We start from the raw sequence: 15,451 nt of genomic DNA on the forward strand, positions 1-15,451 counted from the left end.
AACATTGCTAGAGATAAGGTGCATTTCAAATAAAAAATAAAAAAAATTCACGCTTGAGTTATGGTTGTCAGAAATCAAGTATCAACACCATCCATACCCTTCAAGAGTTAATATTCTGTCTATTGATGCAACTAAAACTGTCTAGATCTCTTTGAATATGAAATCCAAAACAGTAATGCAGCTACCCAGATAGTAGTAAAGAACATTCAGAACATTTTGTAAAGGAAGTCGTCCTGTACACATCACTTTAAAAGTCTAAAAATATTAGGCATTTTATCAGCGCTAACTAGAGTTTGCAACACATTTACACTAGTACAGCATTGGCATAGTTTGAGAGGGTAACACAGTGTGTCAAAGGCATCATTTGAATGTGCATTCCAAAACAAATGCTAAGACTGGTATGGCACCAGTATTAGCACTCCTGCATTACTGGATTTGAGTCTTAGACCAAAAAACAGTCTCTGTGGAGTTCGCATAGCTTTCTGACAGCATTTCAAGGGGTTGAACAGTCCCCCTAAACCGGTCTGCTGAGCGTGAGAGTGAGAGTGACGATGCGTTATGATGGACTGCTGTCCCATTCAAACTTGGTTCATGTTTTGTGCCCAATGCTAATGAGACAGATTCCTGCCTCATAATCCTGAAACTGAATGTGCATGTTGTAAGACTGGGCCTTCTTGATGTTTAGATATACGTTTCAAATGCATGTATCAAATTGTATTTTTTTATTTATGGATAACAGCAGCAGATAAGATTTATAATCATAAAGTACAAATTAAGTACTTTTATATAACTTCAAAGAAATCAGTTTAAAAGAAAAACAATAAGAAAGCAATCTCACTAAATTCATCAAAATAGATTTACTTCTAAAACCAACTAAAACAGTTTTGTTAGAGCATTCAAATATATGCTTGTATACAGCAACGCTTAAAAAGGCCTTAGCCATTGATGCACAAAAGAAACATGGACTAAGCAATCAACATAACGCAAACATGTGTTTGATAACAACACTAAATGTTTGTAATATCATGTAATATGTTTTGGAACTGAACAAATAAAACCTGGCTGTGTGCACTAATAAACTTTAAGTGTTCAAAACATAACAGTGGCCTGTATTTTGTTTCTGCAAATAACTAATTATTTAATATCCCATCTTTAAAATACATTATTAGAATATAAACCCAATGAGTGACAAATACAATCATAATATTGAGAATTATTGGCAGTGTTATTCATAAATTTTCATAACTACTGTGGATATTTCTATGGCATAAACAATCTAGAAAACATTTATAGTTAAAATATTTTTTTCTTAATACCATTAAGTTCTCTCAGCCAATAAATATTTGTGACTGATTAGCCATGTTTAAGATATAGCATTTCCAAAAATAATCAGAAGTAAAATTACCCACAAAAAGAATAGTAAATTATAGGTTGAATGATAAGATATTTTCAGAATATGCACAATATTTTACATACACACAGTACTCATTTTGCAGAATTGTATTACTGAAGCATAAAACAACATTCACAATTAATGAATACACAGAGGTGTTCAGTCTTTTAAACTATACTGGTAAAATAAAGCCTACACTAGTATTTTACACCCTCTTATTACGGGGGTCGTTTCAGCACTCTAATTTGAATATACACTTATATTCTACAAATTATTACATTCCCTCTAATATCAGATTTGCAGAAAGCATGTGAATCATATTTTACTATGGCTGTCAACTACAAATTCACTGTAGTATCCTCAGCAGTTATTAATTGCATTAGTGTACAATAATACAGCTTGGTGCCCTTAATGACTATAACTAGATTAATTCAGATCAACAAATCTATTAATGCAGGCAAAACATTTCTAAAATTCTTCCAAATATCTGCAACTAAAGGTGTGCTTGCCCATATAACAAGCACATATACTAACCCATTTAACACCACTAGGCAGAAGAAAAAATCCCAATATATTCTCAGATATAAATGAAATAGCATCTAAACTTCTTTAATGGTAAAATTTTATTATACATAATATATTCCTCAAAATGTAAAATTAAATATATATAAAAAAAAAAATCAGTCCTGTCTCTGATAAATAGCTAGTGTATATGAGTATTTACAAAAGTATTACTTTAACTAAGAAAAATATTTTCCTAGATTTAGGAACAATGTAAATCACACAGTATTTCTGAAGTTCCCAACTGGAAGGATTTAGCACAGAAGGTCTAGATAAATCATTGATAAAATGCAGTAACAAATACAGAAAATACTGCATTATAACAATTAGAAATGTATAAAATTTAATGTAGGCGTTTTTACTTTCTGGCAAAGATTTTCTGCAGTACTGTTGAATACGTTTTACATTTTAAAATAAAAATGGCATCCTGTTTCTTTATTAAACAATTAAATCAAATTAATCATGCAACATTTGATCCACTTAAATGAAATGCATGTTTTTTTTTATTTTAGCCACATTATAGTGCACAGCATGTTTCTTAAAAAATATAAACTAACATTTGTCAGTAAAGAAAAGATAGCTGTTTTAATCATTAATGACGAAAAAGTTTTTTTTTCTTAACTGAGTCAGGACAGATGGTAACTTTACATTTAAAGGCAGCTTATATAATTAACGAAAAAGTAATGATTCAAAGCAGCATGATTAATTTTACACCCTTACAAATTCTTATGCAATACAAAGTTGTTTTTTTTACTCTTGGCACTTTTAGTGTTGGTTTACTACAGCATTACACATGTGTCAAATTGAATAACTATCCATTTCGCTGATGGCTATATTTCTCTCCTTTTTTGAAACGGAGACTCACCAGCTGCTTCAGAGGTGTCGTGTTTATATCTGGACCCATGAACTCATTGTTGTGAATGTGTCAGCATCTTCATAGATGATATTCCTTTTTATTTTATTCACTAACTGGGACATAAATCTTCTCAACTTGATAGCAGATGAAGCCCAATACAAACTTTAGTCCAACAGCTACAGACAGAGCAGGGCTTAACAACTGTGGTAAAATGCATCTGCTTGTCACAGAAGGAAATAGCAACGGAGAGAGAGAGCAAGAGATGACAGGCTCATCACTCTAGGGGCTGTCTCTAAACTCTGCAACATCTACTTCCCTGTACATATACTGCAAACATTTCAGTAAAACATCCTTGTAAGTGTTATGCACACTAATCACAATAAGCACCGACATTATTCTCAAAAATTGTTTACTATCTGTATAACATATTGTGTTTGAAAACTGCTTACTTACAGCAAATCACTTTTCGTCTATGTTCCTAAGACAATAATTACTGAATGACATTCACTGATGAATAAATGTAACCAAATCCTTTTATACCTTAATGTAAGCATACTTTTTGCTAAATATCTAAACTTGGCTTGAGGCAAAGAGCAAATAAATTGATTAAAAGTGCAAATTTAATGGAATTTTAGAAACTAAATATGCCCCCTACCTTGTCAGAGGGCACAGAGTAAGAATAACTTCATCACAAAAAATATTTAATACCTCTGCATTTGGCCTGTCATTAATCACAGATCACTAACAGATACTAGGCATACTATTATATTAGCTTTTATACTCCTAGGTCATGTACTTTTAGTCTAATAACCTTTTACTTAAGTAATAGCAAAAAACACTACTTCAAATCCCGTCAACCTATCTAAAGGATATATCCATTCAGATGGCATTTTCTAAAGGGCCCACTTCCAAGTCACGTCAATTGGGCTTTACTGTCATATGTTGTGGTTCATATATCTGAATGTTATAAACAAGCTAAATAAATACAAACAGCCTCAAGGCCTTAAAAGAATCAAAAATATTTGGAGAATACAAACAAAATAAAAAGGGGATGAAATTACATTTTAACCACGTAACTTCTTTAAAAAAGGCTGGAAAGAGGAAAAGAACCAACAGCTTTATTCTCAGTTATTGTGCCAACAAACCACAATCAAAATATCCTTTGTATTATAATTTTATTTTGGCCAAACAGAAAACAAGACACTAAAATTCAGTTGATAATTTGCATTGGACCACACAAAAACTATGTATTTGCAGTCTTATATGACCTTGTGCAACCTATAATTACAGATGTGTGCATTAAAAAGCAATCAGATGATTCTGTGAAACACTAGATCTTGAAAAGAAACTATTTGCTTAAAAGAAAGCATCCCAACTTAACTGTTTATAGCCACACAAATTAAAAAAGGATACTAACAAGGTATTCTATGAATTTCAAGAAAGCAAGAAGCATCTAACTTGAACAAGGATTCTGTAACTGTGACAGGATCCCTGACAGAGACTAGTTAAAACAAAAGGTGAACGTCAGAGCTATAGCTGCAGTCTCAGAAGATGAGAGGAGGGATCATATTTTCCTACTTCCTCCCTCTCCTGTCACATCTTACAGAAGCCCATCACCACACAAAACCACCAACAGTCTGTTCTAAAAACACCTTGTAAGTTTTAGATCTGACTGGAAGAAAAACCATAGCAGGTCAAGATATATAAATATTTATTATTTATGACACTGTAAATAGCTAGAAAAAGTGAGGAATATTTTATAATTAAATGATCACATAGATGCTGTACGTTTTGACTGATGCGCAGCACTTCAGACTACATTAAAGAGGACTATGTTACCTACATTATAAAATGTACTGTGAATTTTCCATATGAATTTATAACATAGCATTCCAATACATGTGTAAAAACAGGACATCTCTCATTTCTTAGTGATATGTGTTGTATGGAGAAATTAAATTTACCTCCCAATTCAAATATCAAGATCAGAATTTGAAATGTCTGCATTACTCTAAAAAAGTCACATCACCTATCATGTGCTTAATGTTTTAATGCCATGTTTTAAATGTCAAATAATGATTGCTGATGCAGTATGGTAATGATGCCCAGAATTTCATGATTCAGTATATTACGATTATTAATCGTATAGGCATCCAAAGGTTTCTGGTTCAATCCCCTCTACTGAAAACATTATACTACAAAGCACTTTCAGAGTGAGTTCACACTAAAAGGCTCGACAAAATCGGATATAAAAAAATGGACAATCTGAAAGCTACTACACAGGGTAAATGACAACTGACTGACTCTAACCTGGGAAAGTAACATTTGGAAAAAGTAAATTTAAAGATTGGTAGATCCTTGACTGAAAATATTATTCAAACACTTGTATACAGAGGTACTTATATAAACAGAATAAGGAAAAAGTTCCCTTCAAATAACATAAGGTATAAATCAAATAAATTATATAACAACTTTTCATTGCATTTTTAGACAGAAAACCAAATTAGGACACAGTAATAGAAAATTAAAAGAAGTGTAGAAATACTAAAACTTAAAAAGCTATGCTAAGTTAGAATACATATGTAAAAATATACAAAATGACAGGACAGGATACAATGAGAAGTAACTAACAATTTTAGTAAAGCTCATAAAAGTTAAAACAATTAAAATTCATAAATAAATAACATACAAAGGGAACAAGTTACCCAGTAGCCTAAGACATTTAACATCAAGGTACAGACACCACTGAAAAGGGAGAGACATTTATTAAAGTAGTAAATGCTGCTACAGATGTTTGGTATACACATGAGAACAGACAGGTATTCAGGAAGCACAAACTGGCTTCCCTCTTAACTCAGCAATGAAGTTGGGGGAATCCTTTTTGAACTGTGATACTGATCACCATAATCTTTCGGATACTGCTACCTAATGTATAAACATCCACATAAAATGAGAAATTACATTTTTTTTTTATATTCTTTTCAGAAACACAAGCAAGGCTATACACTTTTAAAGCATAAGCTATGACTTTGGAGCACAAGCTAGAATTGTAATTCTTGTCAAGCTCAACTTATAAAAAATAACTGACTACCATAATACCATCTTTCATGAAAGTGGATTAAGGAGTGGGTAAATAAAGCTTTTGTTCATATGAAGTTTCTAGAAGATTTTCTTCATGGTCTAAAATGGTATTAAATGGCACATGTGTATTCTTTCAAATTAAACTATAACCAAACTACAATTTTTGAGATATTAGCTGGGTACTGTTTTTATTCATTTTTGACATTTTTAATGATGTTTCCTGACATTTTAAACTAAAAGACGTCACATGCCTTCAAATTATATCTAAATATAAGGAGGACTTTTTTTGCCAAACACTTATGGTTATGTTATGTAAAGAAATTGGTTGGATGGATGGATGGATGGATGGAGAGAGAGAGAGAGAGAGAGAGATAAACAGCCACTACCTTTTGCAGCTTATGCTTCCTTTTTGTCCAATTTGTCAAAACTATGTTGTATTCTCACATGAGCAGAAATACTCCTCTTAGTGACCGGTCACCTATGTGAATTGTGTTTTCATTGCTCCAGGAATTTCAAAAGGAGGTGTATAATGTACAGCTGCTGAATATAAACACAGAAATAAAATTTTCTATCTAAAATGTATTTTCTAATCTGCTTAGCTTATTTACATTTTGAGCCTACTCATACTTTAGTTCAAATCATTCTGTACACATTTAACAAGCTCTTGATAATGGTGTCTGTATATTAACTGATGCTGCTTTCACTGTACTCTTTATGAAATCCACTCAAGGTCTTTATTTTTCTTGCTCCTTATCCCACTTTTCTGTTTTCACCGATAACTATGCCTGACATTTTGTATATATAACTTTGATGTGCTGATTTAGAGATAAAGATAATAATCTTCTTTTGGAAAAAAGAGTCTTAATTTGACATTTCCTTTTCTGTGTGTCATAGTGAGTTTAGTAATTAACTCTTAAACATTGCCCAGCATCATGTGAATGGGATGATGTAATATTTAATGCAAAGAAACAGAATAAAATATAAACAGTACTTGCTTTAGTTGTGTGTAAGTACTGTTTAGAAGTTCTTATGAAAACCTTCCTCCAGTATCTAAAGATACTTTGTTATGAGTGGGTTTACTGCAAGTCACTTCCAGCTCCAATTTTAACAAGGCAAAACAATGGTCCAGATTACATACCAGAGTGCAGCTTCCTGATACACATATTTTTTTGTGACTGAATTTCATATCCATAATTTTTTCATATTATACATGCCAGGTTTAAAATGCATTGTCAAATTACAATGAAGTACTTGCTTGTCTACCCAGATCAGTGACATTATTTATTTATACATGGTAACAATTATTATGATAGTACATATAGGAACAGAAAAATGTATAGAATACCGACTGACAATTTTAACTAGGATTCATTATTAAATTGGACAATTTCATTATTTTAGAGAAAAACAGCACCTTTAACATTTTTTTTGAGAGGAGGAAAGTTATTTAAATTACATAAAACTCAACACGTGAAATGTAAGAAGGTTGTAGAAGTCTAATATTATGAATAGTAGTAGAATAAAAGAAAGCTATATGTAAACAAACAAACACCTGTTTATCAAGCGGTAAGAAAATTATGCCCTACAGAGGTAAAGTTAAATTCCATCTCAAGAGGTGAAAGCAAAATCTCTATACTGTTTCACTTGTAAATTGACATACTACTAACTCTCACTGAAAACTACATTTGAGTAATAAATAAAAAGGGCACAGCATACAGAGACACACCGTTTCTTCTTGGTCTTCATACTATTACAATATTAAATGTTATGCGACACTTCATTTTTTATTATATGCACTGTTGCTTTCCTAAACGTTTATTTTTGTAAGGTAACCAAGGCTGCTTTTGCACCTGTATTTTTAGTAGATTTTGCCGAGTTCCTCAGATGCCCTGTATTTAATCTGAGTAATTAAATTTTTGTGTTACTGATATTTTAAACAGTTTTTTACAGGTACAAAAAATCCTCTGTGAATATTATTGGTTATATGAATTTGAATACAAATAGCTTTCTCACCACACCAAAAAAAGTACTGCTCAGGCAACTATTCAACAACATTTCTCTGTTTACAAATTTTATTTTACACATTTTTTTACTTTTCTCGTGTGAAACCATGTTAGAAGAAATGTTGTCATTTCTTTCACAGTAAAGCGTATGTGTGGCCACTTATGAGTTGACTCATTCTTCTTTGAAATGCTGCCTACAGTAAAAAAGAAAAAAAAAAAAGTAGGAGAAACAACAAACATTATATCAAGTTCATTAAGACCTAATTTAGGGCGCATTACTGTCCAGTATTATTAAGGATTGCTCAACCTTAAAATAAAAATACTAAGCAAATTTCAAAGTGAGCAAATTAAGGTGAAATATTTTGTGGAACGGTATAGAAAACCAAAGGGAAAATATTGTAATCAGCAAATTAAAACTTATGTGCATCCCTAGAACCAGATATACTAACTTCCGTGCTTAACTGATTTAGAGGTATGTTTTCAACAGTTTTCCTGATTGTATTTGGCATGGGTAAAGAAGTGTCCCAAATTGGGGTAACCACTGGCCATCTATGGAAATACTTCTACAGTAACAAATGGCCAGAAAACTCCAGGCACTGCGCCTATATATCATTAATTGTTTAACTAATGCCTTGAGATATCTAACTAATTAATCTTGATACGAGTATCACCAACAACTTACTTTCTTGAAAGCACTGTACTAATACAGAGCTTGATGTTTACCATGACATATAGTAAATTCCCTATGTTAGTGTTGTCCTAAGCAGCCATGTAATCCCTTACACATAGCAAAATGTGAGAAGACTATATATAAAGGGGGAGGTATGCTCATCAAAATGTTACAAGTGAAGATTGATGAAAAAATTTAATGTAGTCAAATGCAATTAGAACAACTATAGACAAACTTACAGAGGACTAGAAATCTCATGGCCAAATAGTTTGGCAAATCTTTCATTACCACATAACTGCTCAAACAGGAACTGAATTATCTACACAAAGATATTGGCTATTGCCAATGTACTATACTGTGTGTGCGAGTGTGTTTAGTGCAGGTGCAGAATGGCTTTCAATGCAACATGAGAATATCAGCAGCAGTAGTCTTAACTGCGGTCTTCCTACATTTTAAGAATGGTTCTCCAGCCAAACATTATTCAGTCACTAGCAGTTCAAAGTATCGAAACAGACAATTGATGAAAAAGAGAAATGAATGTAAACTCGAATTAAGTATATCAGAATGAACAAATAGTCAAATTGTCGTAGATGAGCTATGGTACATGATAATCCAAGCATGCTCTATCCCTGTCAGAGAAAAACAAAATTGTAAAGTTACACTATGCCAAATGTTAGACAATGAAAGACTGGGAAAATATTGCTTGGCTTAATAAATTCCCCTGATTTGCGCTCAGTTTCTTAGTGAGTTTATGAAAGAAGGAATTTAGCTCTTCGGAAGCAAAAACTCTATTACTAGGTAGGCCGAAATTAGGCAACATTCCATCACTGGGTCAGCTTGTTCACCTTTTATTGCCTTTTTCCTTTTCTCTTCTCTTCTTCTGGCTGTACACTTATTGCGAAAACAATGCCATTCATTAACACAATCTATAGATGTGAACTACTTTGGAATAGTCCACCCTGTATTGTGCATCTAAAATTATGTCAGTTAACTGAACAGCACTAAAAGCAAGTTAACTAATTTTCTTAGTGTTACTGTATAGAGTAAGTGAGAAGTGGGTACTCAACCTTGGACCTTGTGTTCTTCACTCTATCTCCTTAGGCAATAAACTAACCTACCAGTCTATGCTCTAAACCAACCATGGCACTGGAGAACGGTGACGTGCTGCATGCCGATTAGCACATGCAAGAAAGAATTTCACTGGACTCGGAACATAACACTGTAAATCCATTACAGTATTTTTTATAAATAGTTGTATATAGGTTTTGGTGGAAATTATATTTTAATCAGACTGTTTATTATTTCTATAATGTGTGGACTGAAAAATGACAACACACACTTCTAAAGAACAACATTTTAAATTGAGAAGGGCTTGTAGCACACAATTCAACAACTCAGGAAGGATGAATACAATGGATATTGTTGCAAGGTGAAAGAAGCACATTCAGGAATTTGCAAAATTGAGGCTGGGTTTGTTTTTTTCTTAAGCCACTCTGTTGATTAAAAGGAGCCATCAGGATGGACAAGATCCAGCAAGAAATGTAGAAATTAATAGATTCTCTTGTTGGTTTTTTCCTTTAGGACTGGTTCATGACAGAGTATGATGTGACTGGGATCATGATTAACTGCTCCAAATCTGAAGTCATGATCCTGATCCGAAGAGGATGTCTTGTTTCCTGCAGGTTAGGAGTGAGCAGATAGTGGAGAAGTTTATGTACCTTGGGATATGTTCATAAATGGCAGGTGAGGTGATCATTAGATTATTAAATCAACACAGGATGGCAGTTTTGCTAATATTGTTTGGAATGGAGAAAAAGAAGAGGCAGTACTCCAGGTGTTTGGCATCTTTAGCCTGTGGGGGGTACCCCTTGCGCATAATGTATATAAAAAACAGAGAGATTTTAGGTGTGGGACTGGATGGCGGTGAAGATTACCCTCACTACAATTCACAGAAGATAGTTGCTGCATACCCCAAAATACTATGAAGTAGATGTGCAGGTACTGCATACTAGTGATTACTGGCTGACTTCAAACAAATGATTGTAAAAAAGAGTGGTGGTGAATTATGTCAAGCTGTATCCTATGATGAAGCTTTCCTTTTACCAATATGTTAACATATACGCCTACAGCCACTAAATAAATGAGATTATAATATAAGTGGCAGAGATTAGATTCCTGTGTAGCACTGCTGGGCTTCACTCTCAAGGATAAGCTTAGGAGCTCAACTCAATGCAAGGACCTCAAATTATGTTTTACAACCACTGCTTCTCTCGAAGTAAGTATACTGGGAGAAGACCCAGGAGGCACTAGAGATATCATATGTCCCAGCTGGTGTGGGAGCATTTGTGAGTTCTCCTGAGGAGTTGAAAACAGTTACTGATGATAAAGTGACCTAGTCTATCCATTTAGATATGTGGCTATTGCAACCCTCACCAATATAAACAGATTAAACATGAAACTTAAAGTAAAAAGGTCTTTTCGCATTCTTAACTCACAGTTCTTCACAGGTGGCACAGTGGTAGTGCTGTAAGGAGACTGTGGAAGACTGTCGGTTCACTTCCCGGTTCCTCCCTGTGTGGATAACGCATCGAGTACTGAGAAAAGCGCTATATAAATGTAATGAATTATTATTATTATTATTAACTCATATTTTCAATATTTATTTAACTGGATGACAGATAATTTATAAGGGAAACCACAGAATCAGGGGGGTCTTGGAATTAACTAGGATACATTGTTATGTGTGCTTAAGTCTATCAAACATACTGTATATGGACTGTCTTTAAATAATGCAGTAGAATCCAAATAAACAAAAGAAAGACACTGGATATTGCTGGATGTATTGCAGTGCATGAAAACAATAATGAGATAATTAGTAGAAAGGGCTAAAAAAAGTTTTAAAAAGGCATTTTTTAATATACATACAGTAAATGCAAAAATTAATTTATGTTGAATAAAATAAGATCATTTAATATCCTCCAAGAAATGGACCTGGAAATACCAACATTAACTGCTATGATAACCAGTGCTTGATTGGCTATATATGCAAGTACCAGTAACACTTTGTTAATTGTATTCAAATTTTTTTTAAAAAGAAAGCACTCTATAGACAGGAACCAAATAAACAATTTAAAGAAAGTTTTTTTTTACAACCAAAACATATAATGTCCTAAAAGAACAAACCAAAAAGGACAAACTCAGGAAGAACAAAAAGAAAAAAAAAATCCTCTTCAAAACCCTGTCAACAAACTCCCCTGCTTACTGATAAAAGTCCCTACCAACAGGTGGTACATTTCAATAAAGACATTTCCTTTGGTAGAATCAAAGCCTGCACCTGTTAAGTTTTTTTTAGCTCTATGTTCCTTATAGAAATAAACAAGCGACATTAGCCGTTGATTTAAAACAAGCTAGAAAACAATATATATTGCATTCCCCTTATGGCATGTTTCATTTCACTTTAAATTTAGTTGAAAGATATTGCTGTTATAAATCACTTCATGGTACCAAATCATTGTTTACTAAATGTTCTATGGTATATCATGGTAAAATGTTCAGTATAACATGATGTGCTTTAGTGTATGATGAATGTTCACGGTTTTCCAAAAAATCGAATTTTAAAACCACATGGAAAATTTCACTACCTATGAAAAACTTTTGCACCTTACAAAGTCCAACCATAGGATACTACAGTCTATTAATATTATAAATAATGTACTGTGATGATGTTACACATTTTACTGCTTATGAAAACTATACAGAAAAGTATTGGGGTAACAAAATTCATCTGTTCAACTCCAAAATCCAATGGTTTTCAAATTGGAATTGCTGGCTTCAACTATTTAAACAAATATATGCACTGTATCTGAATCACATTTTAAGGGGTTCACATAGCTTCAAGTTACTAATATTGCATGGTTTGCTTATAATCACAGTAATAGTCTAATATAATTTCTAAACATTTTGTCTTCCACAATCACCTCCTCTCTTAACAAGCTGTTATGCATTGTACTTTAAAATACCATAAATACTGAGCGTAAAATCATAATGCGACAAAATGCCTCACCCTCCTAACACCATTTAAATTATTTGCAATGTTAAAATTTTATAAAAATGATCCTACATTACTCAAATATAATTTGTGGGATCAGCAATAAGCTGTTTTATTCTTTGAAATACATGGTCTGGAGGGTGAAGCCAACAAGCAAGCAGGTCTGGAGAAACATTAAAATAGGTTTTTTACTTGCAAGACTTTGATTTTTTTGTGTTATTGTGATATCACCAAATGATAACTACAACAAAATTAATCTAAAATATATATTACAGCTTATCAAAAAAAAATGTAGACAGTGCTAAGTTATGAAGAGCACCAAATTGAAGTGAATTAAGTGTTTATGTAAACTTGTGTTTTATCTTGGTATTTTGGATTGAAATTAAAATAGCTGCATGGTCACTTGGGATTTCCTAACAGCTAGGGATTATCTCATGTACTTTAATCAGCTTCACAGTGTAGGTGTCACAAATGTCACATCTAGAAACCCACAAAATAATATTAATATAAAGTAAACATGAAATATAAGGCCGTAAAGTGGAACTGCTCAACAGATCAGAGTAATGTGAAAACTTAAAAAAACGGAACTGTATAGTATATGGTGTTTTTAAAACTAGGTTTTGTACAGTGTCTGTACAAATCAGTGTTTCTTCCACTTTTACTTACAAATCAAAGTTGAACGAATGGTCTTAACATTATTCCAAGCCCACTCACTGAACAGTGGGAACTCAAGAATAAATATTATACTTCAAAAATGTTTTCTTCCTCCACTGAAAAGATTTAATAGAAACCAGTAATACACACTTAAAAACAGCTAGTTCAGTTAGCTGAAATGTCTTTCCCACAAATGAAAACACCATAAATGTCAGCGCTTTCAATTTATGTTGGTTATTCTGATTTAAATGGCAATAGTTAGTTATTATGCTTCACAAAATTATAAAAAGAAAGCACAAAATGGTGGAAAAATAAATATATTGTATCATGTTCTTATCTTTCTTCACACCTTTTAGTGGGAATCAAATTTTCACTGATCTGTTACTTGATTGAAACGAAACATGAAGCCAAGAAATATTCAAGTAAAATTAATTCTAAAAATTATGTAGTCTGCAGTCTTTAGTTTAGTAATAATTTCAAAATGATTCAAATTGTTCATGTTCATAATGACAAACCTAAAATAAGAGATCAATAAACAAAGGCAGAAACAAACACAGCAAGATAGGTGATGTGCTTAAATACAAAGAGATGGAGGATCATGCATGTTCTTCCAAACAAAAACAACACTGAACTTTTTTTTTTTTTTTAAACTGTGGTCAAGTGACTCAGTAGCTTTAATGCTCTAAATGAGTAACAGTGCAAAAGTATTTAAGAAAAGAAAAACAGGAAGTCAGTTTGCAGAAGCAAAGTCAAATAAGGCAACAGCCCCCTCCCCACCAACACCACCACTACCACGCACCACTGAAGCCCACAGATCATCTCTGACTGGGGACAGACCTGCCTACTGACAACCCATGGTGTGTGAAGAAAAAAAATGCTTAAAAAGATAAGGCAAGCTGGGGGCCCTTCTGGGAAACTTTTGACAGCTAACATTTGCTTACCCATTAAGCAAAACATTGAAAAGTTGTTGCTTTTCTTTACAGCTATCTATAATGAACTTGGAAAAAAAAAAGTACCTAGAAAGTTGGTAACAAGTTTGACTGGGGGCCTTGCCCCTATGAAAAAGTATGAATAAATAGCATGTTTGAAAAAACATTAAAATGAAAAGAATACATGCAAATATACTGTCATTTTTTGTTTCCATTTTTCAACTTAATATTTAAAATGTACATTTTTAAATGTGTATTTAAAAGATATTTTAACTTAAGTGTTTCCCTCTGGTCTATGTACACTATACATAAAGCTTTAATAATGCACACGATGAACACAGATATTCAATACTGTGGAACATTTAAAAACACCCCTAGCACCCACTTTTTCAGTGTAGCTTTTTCACACCTGACTTTTTGTGTCCCTTCTAATAGATTATAGACCACATATATTGAAATATCATATACTTCATACATTTTCAATCATTATTAACCTTTACTATTCTCTTTTGTTGTATTGTTTGAAAGTTTGCACCCCTTCCATTTGTTCAAAGTACTATGCAGCCACCTGTAATGTTGAAAGGAATATGGCCACCCTAGCTGTTTATGACACTCACTGCATCAAGTCTTCTAGGACAAAGCATAAAAACAATAAGAAATAACTTGAGCATATTTATGTTTGGTATGATGCACAGCAGGGACTGGACAGTCTTTTAATCGTGAACCCCCGCAGGTTTATTTTCTCTAGCTCCTCACTAGCCGGAGTTTTCATTATTCTGTCCTTCCTGGCCATCTGACCATAGCATCAGACTTAATTATAATCACTGGGGACTCGGTCAGATAGTGTAGGGTTACATCAATTTTGGAGATGTTTCAGACAGCCTTGGACTACCTGGTGACAAACAGACCATTATTTCCTACACTACATTGTTAATGCATTGACTAATTCTCCACAACTGGAAGAATTTAAGGCACCCTCTAATATTTTAGATTATCTAAAACCAGAAAAAAATGTAAAGTTCCTTAACATGCAACTGTGTAGAATTAGGCAAGATTGTATTCATGTTTTTTTAAATAACTTTTGCTAAGCTCCTGCTTGTGTCTCTGTTAAATGCACATTGGTTTAATTAATAAGCTGCTGTATAATACAGTGTGCCTTCCTTTATTTTTTTTTTCATTTTATGACTAATTTGCTCTATGTTCTGGGTAGAGACAAGGGTTTAAGGGTGTTTTATGATTTGACATTTTAATTGATT

The 15,451-nt window shown here is 33.0% G+C and overlaps 1 protein-coding gene across 3 annotated transcripts in view; it reads right to left on the bottom strand.

The window, feature by feature from the left end:
* pik3cd (phosphatidylinositol-4,5-bisphosphate 3-kinase, catalytic subunit delta) overlaps positions 1 to 15,451 on the bottom strand; it is a 119,290-nt gene that overhangs the window by 68,260 nt on the left and 35,579 nt on the right. Inside the window, exon 1 of one of the 3 annotated variants that reach the window (XM_039755506.1) lies at positions 2,820 to 3,051. The exons of the other annotated variants lie outside the window; for them this stretch is intronic. The gene's annotated coding sequence lies outside the window, so the exon portion shown is untranslated. Of the gene's footprint in view, positions 1 to 2,819; positions 3,052 to 15,451 lie in introns of those variants that run through there. 3 annotated transcript variants of the gene reach the window in all.

The sequence above is a fragment of the Polypterus senegalus genome, chromosome 6 (genome assembly GCF_016835505.1).
Source record: "Polypterus senegalus isolate Bchr_013 chromosome 6, ASM1683550v1, whole genome shotgun sequence".
NCBI lineage: Eukaryota > Metazoa > Chordata > Cladistia > Polypteriformes > Polypteridae > Polypterus > Polypterus senegalus.